General features: G+C 43.6%; 1 protein-coding gene across 1 annotated transcript in view; it reads left to right on the forward strand.

The window, feature by feature from the left end:
* MAN2A1 (mannosidase alpha class 2A member 1) overlaps nt 1-22,857 on the forward strand; it is a 197,364-nt gene that overhangs the window by 116,744 nt on the left and 57,763 nt on the right. The gene's annotated exons all lie outside the window — the stretch shown is intronic.

Genomic DNA, 22,857 nt, shown 5'->3' on the forward strand with positions numbered 1-22,857 from the left:
AATCAGCTTATTAATTTAAAACACCTGTTTTGAAGAGTGGATTCTTCTCCCATGGCTGTGTCATGCGTGTGTGTGTGTGCTAAGTTGCTTCAGTAATGACCAACCTTTGCGAACCCGTAAACTGCAGCCCACCGGGCCCTTCTGTCTGTGAGGTTCCCCAGGAAAGAGTCCTGGAGTGGGTTGCCATGCCCTGCTCCAGGGGTCCTCCCCACCCGGGCTGGAGCCTGAGTCTCCTGCGTTGCAGGTGAACCTTTGCCCTGGAACCACCGCGGAAGCCTCGGCGGGGTCATGCTGAGTGCTAGCAGCTGACGCAGCGCTGGCTGGGACGCGGACAGCCACATAACTGTGTGAGGATAGCTCTTAGCAGAGACTTAACGTGGGGTGGTGAATATGGAGTTCATTATAAAAATTACCTTACATTTAAATAATGTTGATTAGTTTTTAGAGTGTATTCTTTCTTAATTAACTTTCTATTTACTTACCTTATTTTCATTAATCTCTGATCATGTATTTTAAAATGGAAGAAGATACGTAATTACTATTAGAAGATAAGTGTTCCTACTGTAAATTGTTTACTAGATAACTATCATTGTGCTTGTAAAACTGCCTCATTTTCACACTGTAGATTTATCTTTAAATGGGAAAGGTGCTCAGTCAACCTAAAAATGGGACATTTAATTTAGATTTACAAAAAACATTTTATGTTTTTATTGAGAATTATTTAACCAAGTTATCTTTTTTAAGTGATCCCAAGTATCAATCAGTCAGTACCCAGATACACAATATCATTTCAGTTCAGTCGCTCAGTTGTGTCCGACTCTTTGTAACCCCTTGAGCTGCTGCCTGCCAGGCCTCCCTGTCCATCACCAACTCCCGGAGTTCACCCAAACTCATGTCCATTGAGTTGGTGATGCCATCCAACCATCTGCTCCCGGCTTCAGTCTTTCCCAGCATCAGGGTCTTTTCAAATGAGTCAGCTCTTCACATCAGGTGGCCAAAGTATTGGAGTTTCAGCTTCAACATCAGTCCTTCCAGTGAAGATTCAGGACTGATTTCCTTTAGGATGGACTGGTTGGATCTCCTTGCAGTCCAAGGGGCTCTCAAGAGTCTCCTCCAACACCACAGTTCAGAAGCATCAGTTTTTTGGTGTTCAGCTTTCTTTATGGTCCAACTCTCACATCCATACATGACCACTGGAAAAACCATAGCCTTGACTAGACAGACCTTTGTTGGCAAAGTAATGTCTCTGCTTTTGAATGTGCTATCTAGGTTGGTCATAACTTTCCTTCCAAGGAGTAAGCGTCTTTTAATTTCCTGGCTGCAGTCACCATCTGCAGTGATTTTGGAGCCCCCAAAAATAAAGGCTGACACTGTTTCCATTGTTTCCCCATCTATTTGCCATGAGGTGATGGGACCGGATGCCATGATCTTCGTTTTCTGAATGTTGAGCTTTAAGCCAACCTTTTTACTCTCCTCTTTCACTTTCATCAAGAGGCTCTTTAGTTCCTCTTCACTTTCTGCCATAAGGGTGGTGTCATCTGCATATCTGAGGTTATTGAGATTTCTCCCGGCAGTCTTGATTCCAGCTTGTGCTTCATCCAGCCCAGGGTTTCTCATGATGTACTCTGCATATACGTTAATAAGCAGGGTGACAATATACAGCCTTGACGTACTCCTTTTCCCATTTGGAACCAGTCTGTTGTTCCATGTCCAGTTCTAACTGCTGCTTCCTGACCTGCATCCAGGTTTCTCAAGAGGCAGGTCAGGTGGTCTGGTGTGCCCATCTCTTTCAGGATTTTCCACAGTTTCTTGTGATCCACACAGTCAAAGGCTTTAGCATAGTCAGTAAAGCAGAAGCAGATGTTTTTCTGGAACTCTCTTGCTTTTTCGATGATCCAGCAGATGTTGGCAATTTGATCTCTGGTTCTTCTGCCTTTTCTAAAACCAGCTTGAACATCAGGGAGTTCACGGTTCATGTATTGCTGGAGCCTGGCTTGGAGAATTTTGAGCATTACTTTACTAGCATGTGAGATGAGTGCAATTGTGCGGTAGTTTGAGCATTCTTTGGCATTGCCTTTCTTTGGGATTGGAATGAAAACTGACCTTTTCCAGTCCTGTGGCCACTGCTGAGTTTTCCAAATTTGCTGGCATATTGAGTGCAGCACTTTCACAGCATCATCTTTTAGGATCTGAAAAAGCTCAACTGGAATTCCATCACCTCCACTAGCTTTGTTGGTAGTGATCCTTCCTAAGGCCCACTTGACTTGACATTCCAGGATGTCTGGCTCTAGGTGAGTGATCATACCATCGTGATTATTTAGGTCATGAAGATCTCTTTTGTACAGTTCTTCTGTGTATTCTTGCCACCTTATAGTTTGGTAATATAAGTTTTTATTATCTAAATTGAGAAATTGAATATCACCTCTCTTAAATTTTAGAATAAAAGACTAATTGTGAAGTGTAATGCATTATTTTCACTAGGTACACTTTAATAAGGGTATTTTAAAATAAATGGGATCAGAGTGATTGCAGAAGTTCCGCAGTTGCTAGGCGAGCTGAGCTTGGTTACACACAGACTGCAGCCTTCGCTGACTACACGTCTTCCCTGCGAAGGGACTCGCAGCAGGTTCAGACCACACCTTAGAGCAAGGGTATATTTCCGTAATACTTGGGCATCACTAAAGTAATACTAAAGAAACTTAGCATCTCTTTTGGCTGACAGAAAAAGAAGGGATTAATTTGAAAAGAAAATTTAAGTATTAAGTTTAGTCTTGCTAAAGTCTTGAAAGCTTTCATATAGCCAAGCCATAGTTCGGATGAAAGGATAATGATACTGAAAGAAAAATCAGTTATAAAACATTTGCTTTGTCTTAAGTAATGTTTTGATGAATTTGGGATTGTATGGCAATTCTTAATATATTGTGTCCCCAATAAACTGTGGTGTCAGTAAATCTATTTGGCTTTAGGCGTAATCCTCTTATCTGTTACCTTTTTTATCTTTTCCTATTCTGGTGGCAGCAGATCTCCTTTTTTGCTGACTGAGAATGACCCGTGTGCTCTTAGGAAGCCGGGCTCCACCCCCGCCCCTCGTCTCCCTGGGCGCGTGTCAGGGCGGGTGGGCTGTGCCGGGATCGGGGGGACAGCCACGCTCTGTGGTGTCTCTTCTCTGTGCAGCCCTTGCCTTGGCCAGCTGTGAGTGAGACTCAAGCTTTCCTGATGCTAGAGGGAGAAAGAAGACAGAAGCCTATTAATTGAGGATAAATATATTTTTGAGCTTTAATAATGAACACTTTTAATTAAAAATAAGCATAGACTTTTTGAGTCTATTAGGAAAACAGGCACTTCTTGATATTTCATTTTAAATAGTTTCTGTTTAAATAGTGTTCTTCATTTTAATATTATATCTTTAGAGTTCTTTTGTACCAAATGTCAGTGCTACTGTTTCCATAGTTGAGTGTGTTGGAAATTACTTAGGATTGTCAGATTCTTTTTTTTATCTTTACTGTACTTTTTGAACTCTAGAACCTCATGAATAAAACCACTTACATTTTTGGTTTTAAATCCACTTTTTACTTGTTAGCCACAAATTACATGAGCTGCTGCTCTTTCGGTAAAGTCGGTCAAGACTGAGGCCTGTTGGCGCCCTTGAAAGCGGGAGAGCTTCTGGGTCTGTTTTGCAGGTGCTGGGAGTCAGCGCTCACGTCTGTGCTGCTCAGGCTTTAGGTCGGCAGTTCTGACAAAAGATTCAGAAACATTGGTCTAAACCCATGCAGTTTAAATAATACATGTAAAATGAATTCGATCATGCTTTTGGCAGCATTAGTTATAGCTATAACCTGACATGATTTCATTTGTGAGTATGTAAAGTAGTCCATGATTTGCTGAAAGTGACATAGCACTTGCCCGTGTGCCTAATTTAGTTCACAAGGTTGTGAGCTGTATAGTAAATACATTCTTAGCCTTTGTACAGAAAGCATATGAAATTGCAAATTAAAAGTTAGGGTACCCTGAACAAGTCATAAATGGTCTAGCCTTAATTCTTAAATACACAGAGATGTTGCTGTTTCTCTTTATGTTCACAGCTGCCTAAGGAAGCCAATTGTGAGAACATTTAATACAAAGACTTAACAAGATTAGGGACTGAGGCTGCAAGCTGAAAGTCTGAGACACGCAAGGAGATTTCAGTCTCCTCTCAGTATTCCGTCTGCTCATGCAGGACAGGGTGAACACAGCACAGGTCTGCAAGCTGTGTGGCCTGGCAGGGCGTAAAGGAACTTTCTTTAATGGTGGATACTGTGAAATGCCACCAAGTATGTAATAAAAGGGCTTCCCTGGTGGCTCAGTAGTAAAGAATCCACAGGTAGATGCCGATTCGATCCCTGGGTCAGGGAGATCCCCCTGAGGGAGGACGTGGCCGCCCGTCACAGTGTTCTTGCCTGGGAGACCCATGAACAGAGGAGCCTGGCGGGCCACAGTTCCGGGCTCACCAGGAGTCAGACAAGACCGGGCAACTGAGCACCAAAGGCACAAGCGTAGTCAAAGCAGTGCGAGCTGGCGTCTGTGAATCCGAAAGTTTACCTTTTTCAAGTAGATAAGCTTTTAGTTTGAAATCACTATTACGAACTTACCTTTATATGCTTCCAATTATTAGAAAAGTATTCATTAGTTAGGAGTCCTGAACTCCAGTACTCTGGCCACCTCATGCGAAGAGTTGACTCATTGGGAAAGACTGATGCTGGGAGGGATTGGGGGCAGGAGGAGAAGGGGACGACCGAGGATGAGACGGCTGGATGGCATCACGGACTCAATGGACGTGAGTCTGAGTGAACTCCGGGAGTTGGTGATGGACAGGGAGGCCTGGCGTGCTGTGATTCATGGGGTCACAAAGAGTCAGACACGACTGAGCGACTGAACTAAACTGAACATCATTTTTGGCCAGGAAAAAAAAAAAATGAATTAAGTAAAAAAGATAGCATTAACCATGTGGAGACAAAAAGGAAGTCGGTGTTTTCTAGGCTTAGGTTACTTCAGAAGATCAGCCAGGTTAAAAAGGACAGAATTCCAGAACAGGCACTCAGTGCCCCGCTCACTTGAAGTGTTGCCATTCATTTGTTGGAGGACCTTGATTGACAGCATCATTTTCTTTTCAGCTGTCTAGGTTCTGAAGCGCCAGAACCCACATTGACTTTTATTTTTTCTTAATCCTTAATTGTCATCAATCAGAGAGTCTTTTGGATTTTAGCTTTACTCATCTCTGACATCCATCCTCTTCTCTTTCTGTTGCTTTTGGTTTTGACCAATCCTTTATGTTTTGCGTGAACTACAGTAATAGCTTACTGTCCCTAGGCCTTTCTCTGTACCTAAATTATTAACTATAATTCAGCTCTCTGATGAGTCTATCCAAAGCCACTCTGAAAAAGTTACTTGGATAGAAATGGCAAGGCTTCAGACCTAGACTCGGAAGTCGAGAAGTCAGGGAGGCCACCTGGGGTGTGGGGGGGGGGGGTGGTGGTTACTCTCCACTGCCTGATGGGAGGCACCTGTAGGGACACAGAGGAAAGAATGGCAGCGGCTTGGGAGAGGACCTCCCACAGCTCACACTGGCCTCAGAGTTCACGTGTTTCCCATGGGCAAAACCAAACAAACGCCCCCTCCTCCCAAGACACCCGGGGCCTCATCCCGTCATGGTGCTGGCCCGGTGCTGGCCCCAGCGTCTCGTCCAGGCGGGTCCGGCGCAGCTCAGTCGTGTGACTGGGGGTTGATGCTGGCTTTTTTCTGCCAGTGTAACTGAAGTGTGTCCCACAAGACTAAACTCCTGGAGGGTTCCTTTATGTCCACCGCTGTGCCTGTGGTGTGATAGCATGGTGAGAATTTAACAAAGATGTGTTACAACACATTGTATTATTGCTTGAAGAGAAGATTAAACTTCAGATACCACAGATGCATAGAATATGGTTCACATTCTATGTGAAGATGTGGTATCCTGGTATTTTTCTCCTCAATAGAATCTTTCATCTGACATTTGGAGGCTGAGTGGCAGAAGACTCCCAAACCACTAAATACTAATATAAATAAAAATAAGCAGTAATTCAATATACTTTAAATTTGTTCAGCATTTAGACAGCTGTTCATTTGAGATTTCAGAGTATAATACCATGAGACTTGACAAATTTGGCATCGCATCTTAGCACCACTGCGTTCTTCAGAGTTGACTTTGTTGGGATTGCATTCTTGGGGTCTCTAAAGAATGAATGGATTCAAAAGATACACCCATATACCTGAATGAGTTTACTTTGTCATAAGAGTTTTGCTATTGTTGTTGACATAGACTATTGGCCTAATTCTGCATTTTGTATTTTTTAATTGGAGGAAAATTGATTTATAATGTTGTGATATAATGTCATGGTTTTTGCCATTGTATGTTTAATATTGTCATCAGACACGGTTATTCTGATAGTAGTTTTCCACTAGTGGGATGAGGTTCAAGGCTTTGGAGCATTTTCTGATGGGTCATTATGTCATAAAATCAGAATATATCTAAGGAAGTACCTAACATCTCTACCAGTTATTTAAACATAAGTTTTAAGTGAAGAAACCAAGTCCAGAGCCTAATTGTTTTGTTTGGAATGTTGGCTTTTTCTTTGGGGGAGATGAAGCAGTGTTAACAGTGATAATTAGTGTGAGGGTTGTGCTTGCTGCTCATGGTTTATGAGATTCGAGCTCAAGTCTTGTCATGTACTAGAAAGCTAGTGTGGGAATGTCTACACATTAGTGAGCAGAAAAATAAATGGATACAATCAAGAAGGTTTTTTTTTTGTTTCTTTTTTTTCCCTTGGAAATGGCTACATTTTATAATTATCACAAGGGAATTCAAGGTGATAATAGAATACACGATTCTCTAGGCTCTGACACTGAACCCTTGCTTAGAAAACTAGTTTATAACTTGTCTTTAATGGAGGATTTGTTAATGACAGTTGTATGGTCGTGTCCGACTCATTCGCAACTCCATAGACTGAAGCTTCCTCAGGCTTCTGTGTCTCTGGGATTTCCCAGCAAGAAGACTGGAGTGGGTTGCCATTTCCTTCCCAAGGGTATCTTCCTGACCCAGGAATCGAACCCACGTCTCCTGCATTGGCAGGTGGATGCTTTACCCCTGAGCCCCAGGGGGGCCCTAACCAACAGTCCTGGAGACGAATGAGCTGGACTAGTCCAAGTCTGTCTGGGTGCTAAGTGCATAGTCTGTGAGTGAGTGAGTGAAGTCGCTTGGTCGTGTCCAACTCTGCGACCCCGTGGACTGTAGCCCACAAGGCTCCTCTGTCCATAGGATTCTCCAGGCAAGAATACTGGAGTGGGTTGCCATTTCCTTCTCCAGTAGTCTGTTTGCAAATTAGTGTTCACTACTGGACTTGAAGGAGGAGTTCCCAGACTCTCCTCTGAGATACTATTCTGTTTAAGTATTAATTACTTTTGAATGGTATTTGTGTATTTTTATCTGCGTTCCATCTGAGTTGTGTTTTGTTGACGTTGACTGTTTTTAAGATGTAGCTTGACCAGTTCTCTGATTATCCAGAAATACTTTTCAGCCTGTTTGTTATCTGGACTATTTTAGAGAGGATGTTTTAACCAGATGACTGAGTGGAATATAGTACATTATTTAAACAACCAAAGTTTCTTAGGGGATTGGAAGAAATGTACCACCTTCCACATGGTACATTTTGTGTTAAAACTTCTTTGCCTAGTAGTCGGAACGGTTTGGGAACAATCATGTCTGATAAGCAAAATAAAATAACCTTGTCTAGAGTTTGCCATTCTAAATCGGTCATTTACTGGCCTGCTGTTTCCCTGACTTTTAAGGAAAACAGATCTTTGAGGAGAGAAGAGGAGGGAAGACTCCGCCTTCCTCACATTGTTCTCCCTCCTCCTAATATTTCTATTTAGTTCATCATATCAGGAATAATGTGTATTAACTCCTAAAATACTCTTTCAATCTCACATTGACTTATATTGACACTTCGATTTTATATGGTGACTGACTAGGAACCCTGAAATTGACCCTGGGTTTTGATTAACGCTCAGATGTTGGACAATCAAAGGAGCACCGAAGCCTTGACCTGACGGGCACCCTTGCGGCAGTCTAAGATGGCTGCAGACTGCAGTGCTGGTCGCACTGGACTGAAAAACGCACCTGCTCACCAGCCAGTGATACACAGAAATAAAAATGGCGTGCAGGCTCCTAAAAGCAGGCGTGGAGATTGATTCCTTTAAGTCCACCCACAAGGCTTTGAAGGGGCTTCCCCGTGGCTCAGATGGTAAAGAATCCACCCGCAGTGTGGAAGACCCGGGTTTGATCCCTGGTTTGGGAAGATCCCCGGGAAAAGGGAATGGCAACCCACCGCAGTGTTCTTTCTTGCCTGGAGAATCCCATGGGCAGAGGAGCCTGGCGGGCTACAGTCCACGGGGTCGCACAGTCGGACGTGGCTGAGCACAGAGCACAAGGCTTTGAGATTCTGGTACAGGAGAAATGGACAAGAGGGTGCTGCTTTCTGTAGCTCAAGAGGCAGCTGTTCTTCCCTTTCATCCTCCATGCCTCAGGTCTCTGTTTACAAATCCCGCTTAACTGGCCAGCTAGACCAACGGGTGCTCTGTGCCCACGGCACCTGCCCTTGCTGCCAACAGACTGCTGGCTAGCCGGCTGGGGCTTCTCTCCCGCCAGGAGTTCAGCTGAACCGTGGGATTACCTGAAAGCAGTTACTTACTCCCCAGTCAGTTTTTCTTGTTGCTGTTCTCTCACGATTTGATTTTTATTAAACTGATGAATTAAGTGTAAAGTTTTTTTAATCATAAAGTTGAGTGATTTGGAAATTTTCAGTAACGGTAAGTCACCGATAAATACCGACAAGATGCCTACAAAAGATTTGGGAAGAAATTGCAAAGATGTAGAAGCACTCTGTGCTCAGATTGCCTAATATTTTTGAGTATTTAAATTCCTGGTCTTCTTTAGAAAAACTAGGCTAGAAACTCAGACGGTAAAGCGTCTGTCTACGATGTGGGAGACCCGAGTTCGATCCCTGGGTTGGGAAGATCTCTTGGAGAAGGAAATGGCAATCCACTCCAGTACTCTTGCCTGGAAAATCCCATGGACAGAGGAGCCTGGTAGGCTACAGTCCATGGGGTCGTGAAGAGTCGGACACGACTGAGTGACTTCACGTTCCTTGGTTATGCAGAGAATATGACATAGAATGCCAATTAGTGATCCCATAATCAAAGCAGAAGCTTTGCTTTTGCATCAGTAGACTGGGGCATGAGACGTATTTGTATGGTTTATGATGAAGTCTTTTATGGTGAAGCTCTGCAGAATGATGACTGATGGAAGATGTCCTTAAAGATATACCTATGGCTGATTCATGTTGACAGAAAACAACAAACTTCTGTAAAGCCATTATCCTTCAATTAAAAATAAATAGTTGTTTTTTTTTTAAAGACGTTCTACTTTAGTGTTTACTTTCAAGTCAGGTTTAACCCTTTCAGTTAACAGAGCCATTGCCGGCCTTAATCACATTGACGGGTTTCACCGTGCCTGTACTTTACAGCCGGTTTGGGGACTGAATCTGCCGGAAATAAAGTGGGCAGGAGCAAATAGGGGAGCCGGTGATAGAGCGCTGACCTAGCACAGGGTCCGCTCGGGGAAAGCGCTGTTGGTGGCGTGGGCCAGGAGAATACCTGACGTTGTGTGCTGAAGGAAGAAGCCCTGTGTTTTTCCAGAGCAGCAGAGCTGGTATAGAAGACCCGTCGCTGCAGACGGCGGCCCCCTGCGCAGCAGCCTTCCGGGAGCGTCAGTCAGGCCGCCTCTGTGCCTGAGAGCTTATCTTTCACTCATTCTTTCCTCTGTCATTGCATCTTCTTTGCATTCTTCAGGCCTTAATAACGAACTGATTATTTCCTTTCTTTCTGGTTTTCCATCTCTCTTGCTAAAATGTTAGCTTCATGAGTGCAGGGAACTTTTATTTTTGAATGCCCTGGCAAATAACAGGTGATCAACAAATATTTGTGAAATAACTAACTCTAGACAAGAGAGGAACTTGAGCCAGTACTGCCGTGAAGACCACGAGGCACCTTTCTCACACACGGGATCTAGGTGGATGTCTGTTTCTATGAGAAGTAAATGGGAAATTATCATAGGAGAGCTTGTGAAAAAGCTCTACAGAATTCTGAAAATTGGGGTAACATGAAGACTGAGAAGAACAATTTATCTTAAAATAGTTTATTACAGAGACCAGGAAAAAAAAATTTAAACTCTTTGTAATTCTCAGTTTGAGTCATAATCCCTAAGGAAAAAGTAACAGTGGAAGACAAAAATGGCAAGATGCTATAGAAAGGGGGAGTGGGGGTGTGAGATGAGGAGACTGTTAGGATGAGAGGGACAGAATCTTCATTAGTGCTATTTAGGAGTGAAGCTGACATGGTGAAAGGGTGTGTCAGCGACATGAAGAAAGAGATGCTCTTCAGGAATGCAGGGGAAGGAGGACAGTGACAGGGATGAGGGGCAAGAGTTCAGCAGAAGAATCGTGGGTTTTCTGTAGGAAAAATGTTAGCAGATGCAGTAATCAAACATACAATGAAAAGTGTTCTGAGCTGAGGAGGCCTTGCTTTGTAGATGAAAAGGGCTGAGTTCTTGGTAATGTAAATGAAAGGAGAGTCACCCCTAGTGCATCTTGGTACCTTATTTCAATTAAAAGGAAAAGGACATTTTGTAAAAGTACCCAGGCAGAAAGACAGATATTGTGTAATATGGCACAGAAGCTAGACTGACTTAGATTTCTGCTCTATAACAGGTCTGTGGAGTTTTGAAATCATTTTTTACTCAAAGTTATCTTTCATATGTGAAAGTAACAAAGAGGCATTTTCAAATATGAAAACATTTATAAAGCATACCACAGATATTCTTTTCTTCTTTTAAAAAGGGAATTTTAAAAATGTTCCTGCTAACCTTAACTCACATGACTGATAAGTGCATCAAAATTAAGAAGGCATTGGAAATAATTAGACACAGTGGAAATCCAAATCACTGTTGTAAATTTGATCACTAAACTGGATCAGAATTTCCCACCTAGTTTTGGCAGAATTTCTGTAATGTGAAGGCAGTTTGCTAGTGGTATATTGAGCTGCAACTTCGAATTACGGTGACACCTGGAAGAGGCAGAGAAGCAGAGCACGCAGAGGCCTTAGAAGCGGTCGTGTTGCCTTGGGAAGCTTTCAGAGTCAGGGGCTTGTGGTGAGAGAGGTATTTCCTCCCCACTGCCGTCACTTATTGTCACTGCCCCACTGCCTCTCAAAAAAATCCACAGCTCTGCTGAGAAGTGCCTGGAGGTCAAGACCCACACGCCCGCAGGCCTTGCGGGCAGCTCCACTGGGACGGCCGCTCACACCTCTGCCTCAGTGTGTTTAAATGGAATTCCTCTCTGCCTGAACTGGTTTTGTGGTCCCGAGCTCTGTGATAAAATTTTCGCATCCTCATCCAGTTCCCCAGGCCAGGAACCTGGGCCTCAACTTGGAAGTGATCATGTGCTCTAGGTTTTCATTTAGTGTCCCCTTTCACTCTTAAAAGTCTGTTTGTTTGCACAAGAAATCATGGGCTTACTGTGATTATTTTTGTCTCTTCTCTTTCACTTTCAACTTGGATCCAGACAAACATGGTGTCTTCTTGTGTTGTTTATTAAATGTATCTCAATTTTGTCCGTATTTATTCAGTGCCAGCTCTTTCTCCCTTGGGTGTGTCCCTGCTGCATATTTGTTTGAGGAATTAAGTAAGATTATGTATATGAACTTAATTATATGGGATCTAGTGCTTAGTAGGCACTCAGCAAGTGTTAGCAATGATGTTGTAACTCTCCTGCTCAAAACCCTTCTTTTTCCCATTGCCCTAAAGAAAAATCCCCAGAGTCTTTAACTTGGCTTTTCTGTCTGCATGTTGACTTCTCTTGTATCATCTTCCATGGGATACTCTAGCCTATACCATGAGCTCTAACCTTTCAAAAGCTATCAGTTTTTTTGACTTGCTATGTTTTGTCTTGCTTACAGGTCTTTGCTCCCTGGAAAAAAATAAATAAAAACCCTTTCCACCTTGCCCCCAAACACACGCATATGCACACCCCCCCCCCCGCCCCGGCTCGATCCGTTCCTGATTGTCTTTGAGAACTCAGCATTGGTGCTGCGCCCTCTGGGGCCTTTCCTGATGCCCTTGGGTCGGGGCTGGGTGTCGCTCTGCAACACTCGCTCTTACTCACCGTTGCTTCTCTCGCTACGTGTGCGATGTGGCGAGACTCGCTATAAGCCTCCTGAAGGCAGAGGCTGAGCCTGGCTCATCATCCTAAACATGGCGCCTCACGGTCTTGGGAAAGGCACTTAGTAGTGTGTGCCAGGAGTGTTTGGACTGGACAGTGTGCTGGGAGAGGGCCACCCTGCAGAAATAGTCATGTATAGATGTGAAGAGAGTGTTAAAGATGTCAGTGTTCATCAACACTATCAGTGACTTTGTCAGATGTTCTATGCTGGGACTTCCCTGATGGCTCAGACAGTAAAGAATATGCCTGGAATACAGGAGACCTAGGTTCGATCCCTGGGTTGGGAAGATACCCAGGAGTAGGGAATGGCAACCCGCTCCAGGATTCTTGCCTGGAAAATTGCATAGACTATAGTTCATGGGGTCACGAAGAGTCGGACATGAAAGCGACTAACGCTTTCACTTTTCTACATTTATTTCTGTGTTCATAAAGAAGTTTTACAAAGATGCCAAACTTGCTTTTATTTTTTTTAATAAAAGCAGAATGGGATTGGTAAATCCTGAGATTTTCGTTTTATGTTTTTATGAAATCTCTCTTCCGAGTCCCATGGAGGAAAGGAAGATGACTTGTTTGAATGGAAGAAGTTGTGATTAGTTGAGTCAAATAAGGAAAAGTGCTTGGCTTGTAGGACATGTTTGCTGAATTGAAAACTAAAAATTGAAATGGAGGAGGTGACAGTTATGAGGAAGGAGTTATGTGGAATATTTGACAGGCAGTTAAGGACTTGTTTAAAAAATAAACAACCCTTTAAGGAGAAGCATGTCTATAGTGATGAATCTTTATGGGGAATTTTGTACTTTAGGAGAATTATCTCTTGCATTCAGTGTTACTTTAAGTTTTTGGTACTAGTTGGCTTCCCTATGTTACCCAGTATTATTTTTTATGTGTTTAATGAATCACTTTGGGTTGCATTCAACTGCCTACAACAAAAATCGAAGGCAGGTAAATTTTTTGATGTGCAAGTTTCGAGGTGGGCAGTCCGGGACTTGCGATGTATCTCATGGGGTCATTAAAGAATCAGGCGTTTTTTTTACCTTTCAGCTCTCTGCCTTCCTGAGCCTATAGCTGTTGTTCTTATGGTCTTAAGATTGTTGCTGCTTTTTCAGACATTGCATCTGTGTTCCAGCCAGGAGTGGGGAGGAGCAAAGGATGAAAGTTATGCCAATTGAGCCTGCTGATCTTTATTAAATTGGTGATATAGTAAATTTCTGGGCTTCCCAGGTGGCACAGTGGTAAAGAATCCACCTGTCACTGCAGAAGTCCAAGAGACAGAGGTTTGATCCCTGGGTCGGGAAGATCTGCTGGAGGAGGGCATGGCAACCTGCTCCAGCATTCTTGCCTGGAGAATTCCATAGACAGGAGCCTGGTGGGGTACAGTCCATGGGGTCACGAAGAGTTGAACATGACTGAACCACTGAGCATGTGCGTGCGCACGAGCACACACACACGCACACACACACACACACACGCACACACACAGAATAACTTTCTCGGAAGCTCCACCCTTGTGGCTCAGCTGGTAAAGAATCCACCTGCAATGCAGGAGACCCAAGTTCGATCCCTGGGTTGGGAAGATCCCCTGGAGAAGGGCAAGGCTACCCACTCCAGTATTCTGGCCTAGAGAATGGGATCACAAAGAGTCAGACACGACTGATTGACTTTCACTTTCACTACTTATTGAATTCCAATTAGATTTTTTGTTGGCCAGAACTATATCACGTGGCCTACCCCAAGCGTGGGAGATCAAATGTTTTGATTTTTTTTTTAAGCTAGGATTGTTGTGATCCGAAGTAAAATTGGGTTTCTTTAGGCAAAGTAGAAAATGAGAATGGCTATGGAGTAGCCAACTGGTAGTGTGTGCTCACTGAGCTTATTAACTAGGCCACAGGGCAGCTGCCATATTTTCTGATCATTGGCTTACCCTTTCCTGCTCCCTTCAGCTCAGAGTGGATTTGTGTTTTTTGTATTATAGAAACAGATCTATGCTGAATACATCAGTCCTGAGTATTAAAAGCATCTTAAAAATATGTCCCCAAGACTATCTTAGCAGTCAGATAGAAAAATCCTATCAGGGACTTCCTGGTGTTTCAGTGGTTAAGAGTCTGCCTTCCGAGGCAGGGGACATGGGTCAGCCCCTGGTGGTAGACCAAGACCCACATTCGTGGGGCAGCTGAGTCCCTGCACCTCAGCTCTGGAGCTCACGTGCTTAGGAGTCCAGGAGCTGCATCTCAGACCAGACACAGCCAGAAGTAAACATTAAGAAAGGAGAAGTCATATCAATCACAGCTATTAAAGAAGTGGAGTTTTCTGTATATTCCAAAACCAAAACGTCATTGAATGTGACACAGTTACACATAGAGAAAGAGTGGAAGGGGTGTCTCACAGAAGCAGACGTGTGTCCTGTTGGGGCCTGGGGGTTCCACGTGTGGAGGACACAGAGCTCTTCATCAGCCGCTGTTCCTCAGTGGCCTGCTCACGGCCGTGCCGAAGCACACGCGTGTTCCGTGGTTCAGTCGGTTGGCCGTTCCGTGCCAGATTCGGTAGCACTGTGTGGGATGAGTGCCTCTTCCCCCGTCTTTTACTCGTTGGTTCTTTCTTGCTCAGAATATGGACAGAATCGACAAGTAGTATGTAACTCACATTACGGTGTAGCCTGTAAATACGAGTCCTTAAGCCTTTACCTGAAACCGTCAGGGCTGGATGTTTATATGTGGACTCAGAATTTCTAAACTTGCAGGAACCTGATAGGAACACACATATGGCGTACTATATAATACTTCAGAGTTCAGGGCAAAACTCATCAAATACTTTAAAAATCCTGAATATTCAGATTAAAAGGAATAAGTAGTTATATATAGCTTCATGTCAGTTCAGTTAAGTTTTGCCACCAAAATAATTTTGAAAAATCTTGTAAAACTGTAGATTAGTGGTTTGAAGAGGGATGAAATTGTTTGACATAATTAGTGAGTTCCCCCCGAAAGGTATAGAAGCCACCGTGATTCTTCCAGCTGGCATCAGATTATTACCAAGATGTTAGAGTGCCTCGACTCTTCTCTGTCTGACTTTATCCCTTTCAAAGATCTCTAGGAAAATGTTGCCTCTCAGGAAGTCTGTGCAGTTTGAGCAGTGCCATCTGTCCACATCGCTGTATCCCGTCTCCTGATCACAGACATAGTTAGCTGCTGACTTTTCAAAACAAACAGCATTGCTTATTCCATTCTTGTACCTCCTGAAGTAATAATTTTTATAACTCTTCATTAACCAGTTTAAAGTTTATGATGGAACGATTTAAGTAATATAATTATCGACTACATATACATTTTGGCTGTCCTTTATATGTCTGCAGACAGTGTTTGTCAGTAGGCTACTCCCAGACTCACATGTTGTTTCCTAAATGATTCTCCTTAGTGCTTTCAGAGCGTAGTATCTTAAATCATTCCTTTATCAATTTTACTTAAACTTGAAATGCTCAGACTCTTCCCAGGTCCTTGTGATTAGTCTGCTTTCATTTTTCCTCAGTACAAAACTATTTTAGAGTTATAGGTTTAGATTTTATTTTGAAAAGTGATTGAACAGACTATTTTAAATATTTAAAGTTTATTTGTTTAAGAGCAATGGCGAAGTAGTTGTGAGTTCAGAGAACATTTGCTAAGGTGCTATGTTTTAATTGCCTTTTTATTGTTTATACTTTAAATCAAACTCTACTAACTAGCTGTGTGGTACTAGTTTATTGTTGTCAGATTATCATACAGAGAATTAAGTTTACACTCAAGTTTTAGTTGTGTGATTTGTCTAATGAAATTAAAGTGATTTTGCACACTGAATACCGCATCTTATAATTACTCCGAGGACCACAGTCAAGAAAGTGCTGAAGATGGAGAGAAGTAACGTGTGCCTCTGTCTGTGTAGAAGGATGGTATTATTTTGATACCTTACAATACGAAGGCAGAGTTAGCTTGGGGACTGTCACCTATATCTAAGAAGGAGTATAATAATTTCCAGTTATGATATTTGGAAGTAATTTGTAGAATCTAAGAAAAATTTGTAAAGGAGATGAAACTGTCAAAGAAGAGCTGGCACTGGCTTTGGTGTGCCCGCGGGCAGTGCCGATTGTGAGCGGCTCTGTTCTGTTCCTGCTTGCGGACCCCGAGCTCCCTCCCGCTGTTAGCTGGAGCTGCGCAATCTGGAAGTGCGGAAGCGAGTCCCCTGAGTGTCTGTGTCGGGAGGGTCTGGGAGGGCCGCGCGCGTGCGGGTGTGGCTCCCCGGCTGCGCATTTCTCCTGGCTCTGCACTCTTACCCTCTGTCCTCTCGCCCTTCTCCCAGCGTCCGCTGCGCCTTCTGAAACCGCTAACACAGAGCAGTGCCGAGCACAGACGGAGGAGATGCGGCTCCTTCCAGTCTTCCATTCCTCTGAACCAGATTTCTTTTTCCTTCTAAATGCAGATTAATAAATCGTGCACTACCAGAGCAACAAGGAAGAGGATGTTAGTGAAGGTGTCCTGATCCTGACAAGTCAGGGAGGGCTTCAAGCCCATCTTGGACTTTAGAACACTTCACAGCTTTGTGATAAAAGAACCATTTTAAATAGAGCCTTTGGACTTACTTCACCCTTATTTGGAGAGCAGCTTTATTTTATTTTTTAGGCAAGAAAACAAAATGTGAAATTGGGGTACTTTTTGAACTGAAATGTACTTGGTTTTAGATGTTGATATTTTGTAGGTGCTTAACATGTACTCAGAGTACTGTAGGCGTTTGGATGGCGTGTGTGTTTTCTTAGAAACGTGCTCTTTATCCCTTGTGACTTGGTGTCTCCTTCACTGTGAGTGGCGTTTTCTCTAGTGTTTTGTATCTTCTTCCGTCCGTTCCTGGGAGTGTAAAGTTTCTGTCCTAGAACCGACATTGTGTAAAAGTGTTGTGAAAAGAGAGAGTGCTTTTGTTTCGTTGTTTTCATGTTTTTACCTCTTACAAGATGGCTCACTAGCTTGGAGAGACGTAGCACCAGTACACAGTGGTTTGCTCTTCACCAGAAAACCTCACACAAGATAGATTTTCATTTGTCAACAGGGAGATACAAAGTAAATACAAACATTTGCCATTTTTGTCTTTAGCAACAAAACAACCTTATTTTACTGCGTTAACTTTTAAGATCTTTTTATTTGTGAAAATCAGCCTGTTTATGTACTGTGCATTCCTCCAAAGTTACGGCATTATAGTCACTGGAGAAATGAAGTTTTCTTCTAGTAGATGAAAATTACATTTTGATTGAACATCATTCCTTATGCAGTCACCCATAAATATAATGTCTTTGCTGTCTTTTCAGAAAATGGCTACAGATGTGATTTCTGAATTGACAAGAAAATAGAGCATCTTAAAGTTTTAGGTAAAACAGATGGTATCTTTGTTTTAGGCAAAGCTGTCTCCGAGTGAAGGCAACTTAATTGGTGACAAGGCTCTTGGGGTCAGCCAAGTTATGTACAGTTTTTGTGTCTGTTTCTTTTTATTGCTTTAGTATCAAAAATTTTAGAATAGTTGGATAGGAATATTTATCCTTTTCATTGATTTGCTATTTTCTGTTATACAGTGGGAATAGTTGCAAGATTTTTCAACCTTATTTTGTTTTAAAAAGTTATAAAATGACGTGTTGATTCTACTTTGGTTGTGGTTTTGTTTCTGCTTTTAGAAATGCTTTTCTCCGTGTAGGAAAGACTGAAATATGTAGTTGTACTTGTGACGGTTAAAGCTTTATAGTCCTGAGTTGCATTTGCAGCTGTGAATCCTGGTAATATTTATGACACTAACTCTGCTCCTGTCCTGCTGGGCTCCGGGCGGGGCTTGCTGTCGGATGCCTGGAAAGAGCAGAGCTGTGAAGGGAGCGGGGGCTGAGAGTTGGAGGCTGCTTCCGGTCCCGCCTCTGTCACCAGCCAGCTCTATGTGTTTAAACGTTAGTTCTGTTTGCAGTATGTCTTGAGAAAGAGAGGGCTGTGGATAATCCCCAGGGTGATGTCCAACTGACATGTAGTTGTCTGTTATATACAAATCATTTATAAAGCATTCACTTGCATAATCACTGGGAAAGGAAGTTTGGAGGTAGAAAACTCTAGAAAGTAACCAAGTTGGTTCAATAACTGGGACACAGGAGAAAGAAACTTTTCCAAAATATCAATATTGCAAAATGAAGACCTGTGATATAGCTTGGGCTCCCCTGGTAGCTCAGCTGGTAAAGAATCCAGCTGCAATGCGGGAGACCCCGGCTCGACTCCTGGGCCGGGAAGATCCCCTGCAGAAGGGGTAGGCTACCCACTTTCATATTCTTGAGCTTCCCTGGTGGCTCAGACAGTAAAGAATCTGCCTGCCGTGTGGGAGACCTGGGTTCGATCCCTGGGTTGGGACGGTCCCCTGGAGGAGGGCCTGGCAACCCACTCCAGTATGCTTGGCCTGGAGAATCCCCATGGACAGAGGAGCTGGGCAGGCTCCAGTCCACGGGGTCACGGAGAGCCCGACATGATGGGGCGACTAGGCACGCACACATCCCCACTGCCTCCTACAGAAAGTAAAATCCTGAGGGAGTAGCTTGTGTGTTATTCGAGTCATCTAGAGAAGTAGCCTTTGTTTCACCCCCTCAAAGAAAGCCCGTCCACCCCAGTCCTCCCCCTGCAGCTGGGTGGGGACCATCAGAGTGAGGGTTCTTGGCTGAGGTGGAGTGGCGTGGAGCGCTCTGATCAAGGAGCGTTCTGAGAGCCTTGGAGAGCTGGAGCTGGGATAGACCTCTGCTTCCAGCGCGTGCACCCCAAGGCCTTCACCCGCTGGAGAAGGGCGGGCCACCTACTCTGCCTCCGAAAGGCCTTAGGCCCTGGCTGGTTCAGTGTGATTCCTGGCTCTTCATGGTTTTAGGATTTCATAAGCTGGCTGTAAAGCTTCACAGAGTTAAGGAAAGCACATCCCGTATGCTTTAGGCCCTGTTCTAAAGGCTCATTAGTGGTAGCTGTTTGGTGGTGTTCTTATTGTTGTTAACATCTGAAAGGTGGGAGGAGAAGGGGATGACTGAGGATGCCATAGTTGGATGGTATCACCGACTCAATGGACAGGAGTTTGGGTAAGCTTCGGGAGTTGGTGATGGACAGGGAGGCCTGGCGTGCTGCAGTTCATGGGGTCGCAGAGAGTTGGACACGACTGAGCGACTGAACTGAAGTGACCTGACTAATATCTGAAAAACTCTGTCACTTAACAAGTCAGTTTCACTTTGAATTAAAAGGAGTAAAAATATTCCCTTAAGATACAGGGGTTGTTTTTACAATTTTATTTTTGATTTACTGCTTTGCCTATTAGTATTATACGCAAACGTAATTCTCTCCACAAACTAATATCTTCTAATGTAGAACTTTCTGGAATCTTTACTTAGTAGTTGCCTGTTACTGGTCTCAAGGGAGAGCTCTTGTTAGCAGTGTCTTGTGGAGTTCTGGATTTCGTATAAGGCATCTTCAGAGATCGGGTGCTTGGCTGGCACCGGCAGTGGCAGCCGCTGCCGTCATCTTGCTGCTCCATGAAGGGCGTCTTCACACTGGCAGTGCCTTTGTTTACTTGCCTTTTGAATCTTGTCCTTGGGTGAATGACTTCCATGAGATTAGATTTATAACATTTTTGTCCATGAATTTTAATTTATTTCTCCTGAATATAGAAAAATCGCTGAAATAAACCTTCACGTGGTAAGAAATTCAGGCTACATTTATGTGCTACTGTATTCAAGTAAAATCCTAATTTTGATTGCTGAGATGAAAGTGTTCTATTCCTAAGTGTTGAATTATTTTTCTTCTTAAATGAGGCCAAATAATATTTGTTACTGAATCAACTGGAAGCTTCCAGAAAACATTGTGTTTTATTTTTCCTCTTGCAAGTATAAATTCTATATCTGGTCATGGAAGAGAAGTGTGATTGTTATTGTATAGTTTCTAAGAAAGCTTTTATGGAAAAACCGTTAAATGTCTAGTTAAGAAGGCCTGTTTTATAGAAATAGAAGGAGTTTTAAACTGAGAGGCCTTGAGACTTATATGAAAAAGTCTTGGGCATATTTCAAAGGTTAAAAAGTAAGTAGAATTTTAAAAGGTTAAGAATAACCACCTTGGTCAGTGTAAGGGACTGTTAATTATTTGCTTTTTACGAAATACAGGTCTGGGAGCTTTCTCCTCGCTTCTTGGTTTTTGTTAGCTGTGTGCACTTGCTCAGGGTCAGTGTGGATCTGGGCTCCTCAGACCTCGTAGCCGGAGGATGAGAAAGCAGGAGGGAGTCCTCCATGGGAGAGGGGTCAGAGGCGACACCCTTCAGTCTTTGTTGGGCCCAGCTCCAGGAGCCCTGAGCTCTGCCCGCTGCCCTTTGCCCTCCCCGCCTCCTGCCCCCATTTCCAGCACTCGGGATCTTCTCTTCTGTGTGCAGTGTGGTCTCTGTGCTGGGAAACTGGAGCTTGGCCCTCGTTTTCAGGAGGAGCAGTATGACCCGGTGTGGTCGTTCCCTGGTGCTGTTTTGACAAATACCCACACACTCAGTGTCTTGAAAAACCACAAATGTATCATCTTAAACGTTTAGAAGCCAGAAGTTCAAAATCAGTTTCACTTGGGTGACGCGTGTTCGCAGGGCTTGTCCCTTGTGGAGGCTCTGAGGGACAACTCTGGTCCCTGCCTGTTGTGTCTTCTTGCTGTCGTCGTGTCCCTAAGGCGAGTCCGAGTCTTTGCGGCCCGTGGACCGCAGCGTGCCCCGTTTCCCGGTTGCATCAGTGTCTCGTGGCCCCCTGCAGTGCTTGGCCTGCGGTCCCTTCCACACACTGTCCTATCTCTGGCAAATTCTAAAATCTCATGTCTTGCTCTGCTCTTCAAAAGCAAAAGAAATGTTTAGATTTCTGGGCAGTTCCCAGTGTTTGGTGTGTGTGCTAATGGGAAAGCCAAGTGTATACATGAAGCTTCCTGCGTACCCTGCAAGTGCTTTTTAGCCTCTTTGCCCACACAGTGAAGCTCCTCTAGGCTTTGTACTGGGCTCTGCATGGAACTCAGCCTTTCCTGTGCTGAGAATTGGCACAGCCCAGAGTAGAAAATGGCTCGAGAAGGCAGCTCTCTCCTCTGAAATTCTCTTTTCAGCAATTTTCTGTTGCCTTCAAGCAAACGATTACTATGTTTTATCTGGTTTCCTAGTTGGCCCACAGAAGCGAGAGCTCTTGTCATCAACTATTTTATCTCTGCTGGAAGTGGAAGCACCATTTAGTGTTCAGCTTCAATTTGGTGAAAGAAAAATGCTCATTTTCTCCACTTGAGTGTTTATATTTCTATTGATTTTTAAGAACACTTTACAGATTTCCTGAATTTGATCTCCTTTTATTTTTTCATTCTTTAATCTTTTTAATATAGAAAATGTTCTAAGCATTTTGTTATCAAATCTGTCCGCCTTTTACTTCATTGCTATATTTTCTATTATGGTTAAAAAGATGTTTTGTACCACAAACTTTACATTTATTTTTCCTACTTGTTTTCCATCATTTTTTTCTGTCTTTAAATTTTTTAATTCATTGAGAATCAATGTTGGCATTGTGTTTAAGTGCATTTATTTAACCATATGTCTTGCCCATCTACTTGTAGAAATATCATAAGATTGTTCTGTTCCCTCTCTCCCAATAAGAGGATTTCAGTGGGATTTTGGTTGGCGGGACATAAAATTCATAAATTAATTTTTGGGAGAATTGTATATTTTACAGTAGTTCAGTTTTCTCACCTACAAAAGTATATTTCTCTTCATTTTTTATGTCCCTCAATAAAGCTCTGTCAGCCTCTTTGTATATATATTGCTTATTTTTAGTAAAGTTAATTTGTAGTTTGAATCCTCTCCTGGTTGATTCTCGACCATCCTGCTACTGCTGCTGCTGCTGCTAAGTTGCTTCAGTTGTGTCCAACTCTGCGACCCCATAGACAGCAGCCCACCAGGCTTCCCCATCCCTGGGACTCTCCAGGCAAGAACACTGGAGTGGGTTGCCATTGCCTTCTCCATGCATGAAAGTGAAACGTGAAAGTGAAGTCGCTCAGCGGTGTCCGACTCCTAGAGACCCCATTGCAGCCCAACAGGCTCCTCCGTCCGTGGGATTTTCCAGGCAAGAGTGCTAGAGTGGGGTGCCACTGCCTTCTCCGTCCTGACTGCCATCTATGTGTGTATCGCAACACGCTCTGTAATAGGGTGTACAGAGCCCTCACTACACCTCCCCTGTTGTGTTGAACTCAGCAGCAGTCAGCACAGGGGCTGTGCGGTCACAGGTGTCGGTCTGTACCTGCGCACGGCAGGAGGAGCCTGCGCCGCCCGTTCCGTGCTGCTCCTTAGTGTGGCCGGGCGTCGTGTGGTGGCTGCTCGCCTGCGTTCTGTGCACCTGTTCACCTCCACTGCCTCCCCACATCGTACCTGAACTCTTGTTTAAGGTGTCTGAAACATGTGTGGTCTTGCTGATTTCTCTCATTTAGATTTACATATGCCTTACCTAGAAAAGCAAGTG

The sequence above is a fragment of the Budorcas taxicolor genome, chromosome 7 (assembly GCF_023091745.1).
Source record: "Budorcas taxicolor isolate Tak-1 chromosome 7, Takin1.1, whole genome shotgun sequence".
Classification (NCBI taxonomy): Eukaryota; Metazoa; Chordata; class Mammalia; order Artiodactyla; family Bovidae; genus Budorcas; species Budorcas taxicolor.